The 11,378-nt window shown below is 44.7% G+C and overlaps 1 long non-coding RNA gene across 1 annotated transcript; it reads left to right on the top strand.

Annotated features, from left to right (window-relative positions):
- The first annotated feature begins 4,299 nt into the window (after positions 1 to 4,299).
- Positions 4,300 to 9,318, top strand: LOC146036663 (uncharacterized). Its single transcript, XR_014460909.1, has 3 exons — positions 4,300 to 4,586; positions 8,014 to 8,123; positions 9,006 to 9,318. It is a non-coding gene; the product is annotated as an uncharacterized LOC146036663 (long non-coding RNA).
- Positions 9,319 to 11,378: the final 2,060 nt, after the last annotated feature.

Raw genomic sequence — 11,378 nt, forward strand, 5'->3', positions numbered from 1 at the left:
TATTTACATTATGAAACCATAAGGACGTTTAAATGGATGAAAACATGAGCCAGGATGATAGAAAAAGTAACTATTTCTGATCTGCAGAAGCAGCATTCCTATAGGGATCAGTTATAAATGCTGTACATGTTTCAGACGTACGCAAAAATCCTGGGATTTTTCACATGCATTTGCATAATCCCGGGACTAGCATAAATCTGAATGACTCTACCTAGGATTTTAGTCAACTAAAATTTCTAAAAACCCGGGAGTGTACCAGGTTTAAAATCCCAGGTACTGTGTCTGAAAGGGGTATTATACTTTGAAACGATGCGGTCCCGGTGCAACCCTGCATGTTACAATATTGCCGGTTCGCTGATGTCATGTGGGGGCACGTTGGAGTGTCATCGGGGGTGGGGGAGGAGGCAGCGCTTATTGCTGGCACTGTTCCAAGCGCTGCCTTCTCCATAGTGTGAATGGGAAACTGGTCTCGACTCGTTTAACCCATTCACATTGCACAGCAACACGGCAACGAACCTGTAAGAAACCTTCTTTTTACCTGGTTCGTACTGCTGTGTTGCTACCGGTTAGCTGTAACCAGTAACCCCTTTCACATCGCACCAATTACCGGGTCGAACCGGCAAGAAACCGACATGAACCCAGTAATTAGGTGCGATGTGAAAGGGGTATTAGCGGCTTCTTTGATGTACATCTTGCCAAGCTAAACATGTAATGCAGGGGTTCCCAAACTTTTTTGAATCACGGCTCCCCTAGAGCATCAAATTATTTTCAAGGCACCCCTAGGCCAAATGCTTCTTATCAAGAAATTCAGGGAAAAAAAATTAAATTAAATGCATTGTGTTTATATGTCACAGTTATCTGGTGAGGGACATGATTTGCTTCTGTTTGTCCACATATATTATGATTGGCAGCCACAAGCACTGGTTTTGCCTATTACATTGACCATAAATAATATGAATTGATCCTGGTCCACCAACCCAAGGTACTCCTGCAAGTGTCCTGAGGCACCCCAGTGAGCCTAGGCACACAGTTTGGGAACCACTGATTTAATGTATGTTCTATTTTTGTATGAGCATAGATAGTGTATGATCAAGTTCCGTACAGTCAGTGGCGTAACCATACATTTTGCACCCCCTGCCAAAATAGTTTATGTCGCCCCCCTCCCATACTGCTCCATACACATTACGACACACACCGTAATACCACTTACACAATACACCACACACTGTAATGTCTCTTACACTATACACCACACACCATAATGCCACTTACATTATACGCCACACACCGTAATGCCACTTACATTATACGCCTTGCACTATAATACCACTTACACTATATGCCACACACGTAATGCCACTTACTTTATACGCCACACACTATAATACCACTTACACTATATGCCACACACCATAATGCCACTTACACATTATGCCACACACTGTAATGCCACTTACACTATAAGCCAGACAGTGGGCAGTATTCAATGAGAATTTTGATGATGTGCAGCGAATCCTGTTTCGCCACTGCCCGCCGCGTTCCAGGACCTCGCCGGCTCCTGTATTCAACGGGCAGTATTCGATGAGGGCTGATTCGGCATGTTTTATGGCGATTTTGTGCTATTTTCGTGCTGTACAGCGATTTTTTGACTAAAACAGTGAATCACCCTATTCAATGACCAGATGGCGAATAAATTTCAAGGTTTTTATCGCCATGATTCACCGAGTAGCAATCGCTATCTTTTTATGGTGAAGTGGAATTTGAACTTTTAAAATAAAGTGTTTTGTTTTTTACATTTGGTGTAAAAAAATTAGGAATTTTATACTGAGGAGGGGCATGCTATTTTTATTCATGTGCTGTAATATATTTTTATTTTTTTTATTTTTTTTACACAGCAGCCAGCAGGGGGCCGGGAGTCGAGCCGCTCATTAGATATTCATATATTCACTGCACCCGATCATTACATATGCACGATTGGGTGTAGTGAATACCCGGTTTCCTGTTGGCTATCCCGGGGGGCAGCCTGTGCTGCCTGGCTCCCGGGGAGCCCACCTCCCCCCCCACAATTGTTCTGGGGCAGGCAGGGAGACTCCCATCTCCCTGCCTGCCGCCGTCCTCAGGCTCCCTGCGGCATCGCTGCAGGAGTTAAAATTCGCCGGTCAGGGGCAGTGAGCCCCTGACTCGTTGAATACTGGAGCCAGCGAGGCTCCGGAACGCGGCGGGCAGTGGCGAATGTGCAGCGAATCCTAAACAGGATTCGCTGCACATCGTCAAAATTCTCATTGAATACTGCCCAACGAGTCAGGGTCTCAGCCTGCCCCAGAACGTTTGTGGGGGGGAGGTGGGCTCCCCGGGAGCCAGGCAGCACAGGCTGCCCCCCGGGATAGCCAACAGGGGACCAGGTATTCACTACACCCGATTGTGCATATGTAATGATCGGGTGCAGTGAATATATGAATATCTAATGAGCGGCTCGGCTCCCGGCCCCCTGCTGGCTGCTCTGTGTAAAAAAAATACCGTTTTAGTAAAAAAATTGCCTTACAGCACGAAAATAGCAAAGAATCGCCATAAAACATGGCGAATCAGCCTCATTGAATACTGCCCAGTGAGTGACACTCCATAGATGACAGGCAGTGAGTCACCATGAGGAGAAGCAGCATAAACCTCCCCACATCCCATAGCAAATACCAAACTGACCCTCCCCAGTGCTTTCCTAATACAAAATTGTGCTTACCTACATGCTTCAAATTGTGTGGTGCTGAAAGGGAGAAATTGGTACCAGCCAGGGCAGGATTAACAATGGGGCGGATGGAGCTGCAGCTCCAGGCCTCCCATTGTAAATAGGCCCACAGGACCCTGACAAGAAAAAAAAACTTTTCCTGTCACAGACACAGACTGCCAGTGGCTGCCCTATCTCCCATGCCCCTCTCCCCTGGCTCCAGCTCTCTCACCTGAGTTCAGTGGCAGAGCCATTCAGGCAGTGTGGTGGCCACCCCTCCCTGTTCTATGATGGCTACTTAATTAGTAGCATCGATTAGGGCGTATATTGTACTGTATACTGTGTGTGGTGATGTGTGTAGTGTGTACTGTATACTGTGTGTGTATATATATATGTATGTATATAAATATAGCAGAGCACGAGGGTCCGGCAGCTCCACTCTATATGGGGTTTCCCGGCGGGTGCTATTTCAATCAGCTGTTTCCAGCCATATACAACTCCGGACTTGAAGCACTCCAGCCTTTAAGTGAAAAGCATAATTTAATTTCAATACTTTGCAGTATTTTCTTCAGGCTAATTCAATCTGTCCCACAAGTGACCTTATACATGATCAACCAATGCGTAGATCCCAGCGTGCACGTTTAAGCGTCACAGTCCCGAGCGTGCACGCCGGGATCTACACATTGGTTGATCATGTATAAGGTTACTTGTGGGACAGTTTGAATTAGCCTGAAGAAAATACTGCAAAGTATTGAAATTAAATTATGCTTTTCACTTAAAGGCTGGAGTGCTTCAAGTCCGGAGTTGCATATGGCTGGAAACTCCGGTTGTGTGCGTGGCAGTGTGTGTATTGTGTAAGTGTGTGTACTGTATATGTAGTATTTGTGTCTGCTGTATTTGTATGTGTGAAGGGCACAAATGAGGTAGGCAGGAGCAGGAGCACACATTGGGTGGTCAGGAGCACAGGTGGGGAACCTTGTTCTGAGTCCAGACTCTAGCACAGGCACAGTAGGGATAGCCATCAACCATCGATGATTTGAAATCATTGATGGTTTATGGCCGATGTTGAATACATTCGCCTTTGATGCGTGAGAACCAGATGATTTCCCTATATTGATGGCACAGGAGAACTAATGTTTCTTTTTTTCCCAAGGTGCCGGGACACGGAGCATAGCTCCGCCCCAACAACCCAGATGCCCCTTTTTCTGATTGGCCCACGGGCCATTCAGTCACTGGTTAGCCTTGCTAGACATGCACATACAACCCCTGTAAGCTGCACAACTTAGTGTATGTATACATAATTTAAAACGTCATACTGTAGTTAGGGACTTTTTTATTGTAGTTAAATTGGCTAGCATCTAATGAGGGCTTATAACTAATCAATGAAAATAAAAAATGAAGTGAGGCAATGGAGCGGCCATTATTGCTGGGCCTAGGCCTAGGGATTTCCTCATTGGTACATCTGCCCCTGGCCATAACATGGTTAAAAGGCTTAGTTATCCTGTATGGCTACAGGGCAGCATAGATAAGGTCAGCATGAGACCAAGGCACCTGCACATGGAGCCAACGGTCACCAACAGCCATGGAGAGAGGACACCCAGAGTCCTATCATTTCCCCACCTATCACAATCTGACTACAGCCTCTCATCTGCCCACTACAAGCTCCGATACTGCGGGATTACTTTAGGAGATATAACCAGTGTTTTCATTTTGTTGGTGTGTTCCTGGATTGGCGACTAGGAAGTGTGATTTTGTCACCTGTGTACATTGTACCTGCAAAGCACTGCACCTGCCTGGGTAGTTTATAACCCACTAGGACTTGCGACCCTCACAGGCCTCAATGGAGATCACTCCTCATATATTACAGGTAAACAATACATGTAAAATATAAAAAAAAATTATTTAATATAAAAATTAAAGGTATATTAAACCTGGGGGTGAGACAGCGGGACTGATGGGAGGTATGCTTTATTTCCAACTGATCAGCGCTTGTAATATGAATGAGGAGCAGGGGGGTCTGTAAGGGTTACTTATTGCTATGGCATGTTCTAAACATGTATGTGTCCTGTTCCCATGTGTGGTATGTATGTATACTGGAGATGCCCCATCCAATCAGTTCTCCAGAGAGATGTCACATTTAAAAAAAAATATATATGGGGACATCTGCATGTATATAGAACCACATAAAGAGGGTGATTATATAATATCCACATTCTTTTAGGGCATATCTTTAAAAAATAATCAAGATATTGACCCCCCACCAAGCCTGCACTTATGTACTTCCATAGTCATGATCTGATTGGCTGAAGCTCCTGGCCTTTGCTATTATGACACGTTGCAGCATTATAATGTGTTTGGGGCACTGGCAGTTAGTGTCCTGTACAGACTTGGAGAGAGAAGATGTCTGTAGACTCGGCAGAGACTATTTTAGCAGAAGTGGCCATTAAACAGCCACTGCTGTGGTGAGTATCTTCCAAGTATCAGGCACCAGATGCTTACTGTTGTGCCATCTATGGGGGGGGGGGGGGGGGGGGGGGGAGTAATTAGTACAATACCTCCATAGGAGGGACATTGCCATTAGTAGTTGGTGATAATTACTGGCTCATCCAAAGCATCATGATACGCCTAAAATGTATAAGCCATGTAACCTCAGTAGTATTTAGCAGACTGTGATGAGGTGCACTTACCATAAGATATATATGAATGTTTTGCCTGCTGAAGCTTTTCTATTCTTAGTAAATTTGACCATATTACATGTTACAAGTAAGTATGAAAAATACAACCTGAGTCCTACAAAAACTGTGAATTAAAGGGTTTGGAGCAGGAAAAACTAAAAGAATGTAAAAAATGGTGTGAAAAATATCTTTTTCACATAAATTCAATAAAAATAATGTAAGTAAATGGGCCTCATATTGAGTTTTGTGTGTCATCCAAGGATAAGCTAACAAATACTGTATATAAATATTGTGAAATACGTAGAAGATTATGGGTGGAATGCTCTAACCTCCGCCACCAGATTCCGCCCCCCCCCACCAATGATACTAATCGATACTAATCGCACATGCTCTAACATATGCGATTAGTATAGCAACGGGAAGGGAAGCTCTTGCGATAAGAGCTGCCCATTGCCAAGCAGCCGGCGGAGGGTGAGCGTGTCCCCAGGCAGGGGCAAACGCAGGATTTTCAGAAGGGGGTTTCCAGAGAGGGGAGGAGCAAAGCACAGAGATGGGTATATGCCGGGTCAGTTAAAGTATTATAGATAGACATAATAATAATAATAATAATAATTATATATATATATATATATATATATATATACACACATAACAGCAGTGTAGACCCCTGGGCATAGCAATGTATTGGGGCCCTACCTATCCTCCAGCGGTAGGGGTGGGGGGTGCTTTGAGCGGAAGCTTTGATGTCCCGCGGGTGGTAGGCGGTATTATATCAACCGCTCAGCATGTAGGGCCTGGATCAGTAATTTCCACTAATTACCCCTTTACTGCACAGATGGTGGGAGATGAGGTGGGAGAAGGGGGCATTGGGCTGAATGAAGGGGTCCTGATACATAACTTCCGCGTTTAATACGCAGAGTAGGGGTGTATAGTGGAGTGGGCTTATTATTCATTATTTTCTGGTGGGAGGACAGCTTGCTTGACTGCAGATATCTCCAGTTTCCGAAACTAGATTTCTTAGATTTTAATGGAATTAAAAACTAGAGAATCCCACCTACCAAATGGTATTGGGGACCAGGGGATCAGATTTCAGGAGGCAGAGCAATCTGCCAACGAGTATATAAAACGACATACCTGGTGTGTGGAGCTGGAGCAGTAACCAGCTGCTGGAAGGCTGATATCTCTGGTTGTGAGCAGAGTAGAGACAAGCTGCTAGTGTCCATCAAAGGGGTAGAGTCCCAGATTTTGGAATATATCCTCAGAAAAACTCTAAGTCAGACAGAACTTGAAATATCTGACTAGGAATAGCAATTAACAGGCTTGGATGGGGACCACTGGTTTGAAGTCAGATATCTCTGGTTCCCCAGGGCCGATTTTTAAAAATCTTGTACCCTTGGAAAGAGGGGACCCTCAGCTTTCAAGCTAGGGCCATTAGATTCCTGAGGTTGTTTCTGGGTACTCAGAAACCCTCCCTGCGTGCGCTACTGCCAGGGGCTCCCCTCCCTCCCTTACCCTGCTGCTGGCTGCTGCAGCATATATATATATATATATATATATACACATACATACATACATACTGTACAATACTGTACACATATATATATATACATATATATATATACATACATACTGTACAATACTGTACACACACATATACAGTATATATATATATATATATATATATATATATATATATATATGTCCAAAGGCTGGCACTCCGGTGCATACCATGCGCCTGGTACCTTCCAATAATTACCCTGTATGGATACAGGGAGATAGGATAGCGTAGGTGGGTGGGCGGCACTCCAAGGCTGTAAATAACAGGTAACAAGCAGATGGCTTATATCAATGTTTCAAACTTAAGGTTTTTCATCCTGACAAAAAACATAAAGTTTGAAACATTGATATAAGCCATCTGCTTGTTACCTGTTATTTACAGCCTTGGAGTGCCGCCCACCCACCTACGCTCTACCTATCTATCTATCTATCTATCTATCTATCTATCTATCTATCTATCTATCTATCTATATATATATATATATATATATATATATATATATATATATATATGTTGAGCATCCCGTATCCGAGTATCCGTTATCCAAATTATTCCGAAAACCATACATTCCAGAAAGGGAATTTTTTTTTTTTTTTTGCTAAAAACTCACTGGGGACATATGTAACAGCACTACTGGTGACATGATATGTATCTGGCACTATATATGTGCAAGAAAATGATTGCTTGGCATTCAAATTCAATATCTGAGATAGTACACAAATTTTGTTTCATGTTTTGAAACCTTGTTTTTTGAACAAATAAAATATATTTGTGTGTATTTTATGTGGTAATAAAATATATTTGTGTGTATTTTATGTGTTTATACAGCATACATGCAAGATACTTCAAAATACATAATTGAAATATTAAAATATTCCAAAATACGGAATAATCCATTATCCAAAATTCTCCTGGTCCCGAGCATTTTGGATACGGGATACTCAACCTGTATATATAGAGGGAGAGAGAGAGGGGGATGGAGGGGGAGAGAGAGAGAGAATTAATTTGTGTACTTACTCTTATTTTTGTTTTGTTTTTTTATTTATTTTTGCATCTCGCAGGCATCATGTGAGATGCAAGAAAGGTGATAAATTCTTTATCAAAAAGAAACTGTCGGACCAACGAATAACATCAGTTGGGCCTGTCAAAGCGGACCACGCTATTAAAGCATGTAAGCCTTTTTTCCTTTTATTCATGTATTTGATACTGCATAAACTGAGACAAACTGAGCAGTAACCGCACAAGACGTCCATTTATCATTATATATTAGTGACATATTCCTCAAAAACAGCCATATTTGGGGGCTAACCACATATATTTAGTTTCACTCATATGTAAGTGATATCTCCGATATCTGCTGCATTTCTTCAGTTACTGACAATAACCGCAGCCCCCCTAAAGGCCCTCATATACTAGTTCGACTTGTCCTAAAGATAAGTCAAACCAAATTCCCCCTGAGCTCCCCGGGCAGCTCCCGAGAGGCTTACTTACAATTTGGCACTTGATGTGCCATTACTACATGCGATTCATCACATGTAAAACTCCCAGGGAGCTGCAGTAGCAGTGGGGAACAGGAGAGCTGGGGAGCGGGCAGGCACCTGCAGGTGTCGTGCAATGTTGAGTGGCAGGTGGCGGGAGGCGGAGCTGGAAGCGGCAGCAGAATTTAAATTTAATTTCACCCAAAAGTTCCTCCACTGTCCTGGACACTAGGTAGAAGCTGCGGCAGACAGCTTAGCAGGTCACATGAGTCCTGCAGCCGGCCATTGGTGCTGTGGAAGATACCCTTAACCTGTTGCATTCCATTTAAATACCTTGCTCATTGAGCTATTTAAGCTTGCATAAAACTATGCAAGCACATGTGGAAGCGGCTTACATGCCCCCAGCACTCCTATGACGCTCCCACAAGAACACTTTAATGCACCCAGCTACTACCCACAAATGTCCATTTCATGGAAAGTGTGTATGTAAATGTCATGTGAATATGTACTGTATGATGGACTAGTGCTTGCTTGTGATAAATACACAGTGACTTATATTCTGCCTCTTCTCTTAGATGAGGATGAAGTCCCCAAGAACTTTGGCAGAAAGTACATTTTCATTCAGCGGGATTGGAACACCAGGATGTGCTGCCGTAGTCCCCAGCTGCCAGCCTCCTCCCCAGCTGATGCTCTGCCTCAGTCTCCTGCTAGGCAGCTTCCGGGGAATGTCCAAGAAAATGATTTGAGCCCCGAAGCCATACAGGAGGAAATAAAGAACCTCCTCCACAAAATTAGGAGGATGTATAAAGTGGCCAAGTAACATCTGGAATAAGGGAGCTTGGGTGACCTGAGGTGCCATTCTCCAGCTGCTGCTCCCTGAAACCCCTGGGCCTGTCCATCACAATTGATTTTTTTGAATTAAATTATTTTAATTTTAATATGTTTTTAATATATTTAAATTCTTTTTCACTCAAAAAATGGACTGTGTTTTTATTTTGAAGAACTTAAGTATAGATGTTACATGGGTAGAATAATTAGTGTTAACCTTTCTGTTTAAGAAGGTTCAACATGTGACATTATCCATCGCCAAACATGCTACATATATGTAGATTTTACAAAGTCTCCTGTACAGCAGATGTGGTCTTTTATCCACCAAGGGCCACTGGCGTAACTAAGCCACCGCAGCCCCTGCCATGGCGGGGAGGCGCAGAGTAACTATGGGCGCCTGGGGGGCTGCGGTGCTATAGTTACCCGCTGCGCTGCTGCCCGGCCGCATCTGCGGTCACTGCCCGTCACTCGCTCCCGGCGCCGGCTCCTGCTGATAATGAAAAGTGACACTTAGAAAATTGCTGCCCCCGTATTGCAGACAGTTTTGGCAGCCATTTTCTAAGAGTCACTTTTCATTATCAGCAGGAGCCGGCGCCGGGAGCGAGTGACGGGACAGTGACGCAGATGCGGCCGGGCAGCAGCGCAGCGGAGTCAGCGCAGACAGGTATGGGTATGGGTATGGGTAGGGGGGGGGGGGCGCGCCGAAAAAAATTGGCGGGGGGGCGCAAAATATATAGTTACGCCACTGCCAAGGGCACAATGCTCCTGGAAGGGAGAGGGGGTGGCAGACCCAGTCTGGTCCCTCCATCATGCCCGGGTCCTGGTAATTAGTGCCACCCCCCACTCAGAACTCCGTCAGTCCCCTCCATCATGCCCCTGTTCTAGTTATTAGTAACCCTTACTCAGGCCACATGTTACCCTCCAGGGGCTGCTGTATTGTGCTACAATGTCAGAGATGTATGAAATGGAAAGCCACTGTAAGGACATAATACTGAGCAGTATTGCCTAATACCTAATAATTTGCTACCTCACAACACTGAGGTCATGGGATCAATCCCACATTCCAAAAATATACTGATGGCTTAATTGTCTCCCCCCAAAAGATTAGTTACACTGTGTAAGTGTGTTTTATACGGGTTGGGATCGTTTGGTCGAATGCATTATGGTCGAATGTCATTACATCGAATCCATTAGGTCGAATTGCTAAAAGGTCGAAATGATTCTAGGTTGAAAGGTCATTAGTTCGACAGGTCATTAGGTCGACAAGGTCATTAGGTCGACATTGTCTAGGTCGACATTCACAAAGTCGTCATGGGGTTTTTCACTGTTTTTTTACCTGAATGTCAACACAGTCGACATGGACACAGTTTAAAGTGCACTGCATCCCCTCGCATCGCTCACTGCGCTCGCTTTGCGTCGGGCACGGTGCCTCGCTACGCTCGGCACACTATTTTATTCTCCCACCGCGCCCTAGTGGATGGTAGGGCATGAAATACCGCCTGTCAGCACATGTCGGCTCAAAAAACAGTGAAAAACCCCATGTCGACTTTGTGAATGTCGACCTAGACAATGTCGACCTAATGACCTTGTCGACCTAATGACCTGTCGAACTAATGACCTTTCGACCTAGAATCATTTCGACCTTTTCCCATGTCGACCTAGAATCATGTCGACCTTTTAGCAATTCAACCTAATGGATTCGATGTAATGACATTCGACCATAATGCATTCGACCAAATGACCGCATCCCGTTTTATGCATGGGCAGACTAGATGGGCCAAGTGGTTCTTATCTGTTGTCACATTCTATATGATAAGAACCAAGCTCTGACTATACAGTAGGTCAGGGCCGGCGCTAGCCGCTCAGCAGGTCCTGCAAAACAGGGAGGCGCTGCGCTGAATAGGCGCACTCCCTGTACTGCTGACAGTGGCGTAACTACAGCACCGCAGCCCCCGCGGTCGCGGGGAGGCGCTGGGTAAGTGCGGGCGCCGGGGGGCTGCGGTGCTAGTGTAATGCACCATCCCCCGCAGCGTTACCTATATTCGCTGCGGTGGTCCCGGCTCCCCTGGCTTCATTCTGCTATTGCGACGGGCTACCATAAAATGTCCGCCCCCATAGAG

Source organism: Crinia signifera, chromosome 9 (assembly GCF_055691185.1).
Source record: "Crinia signifera chromosome 9, ASM5569118v1, whole genome shotgun sequence".
Taxonomy (NCBI): Eukaryota; Metazoa; Chordata; class Amphibia; order Anura; family Myobatrachidae; genus Crinia; species Crinia signifera.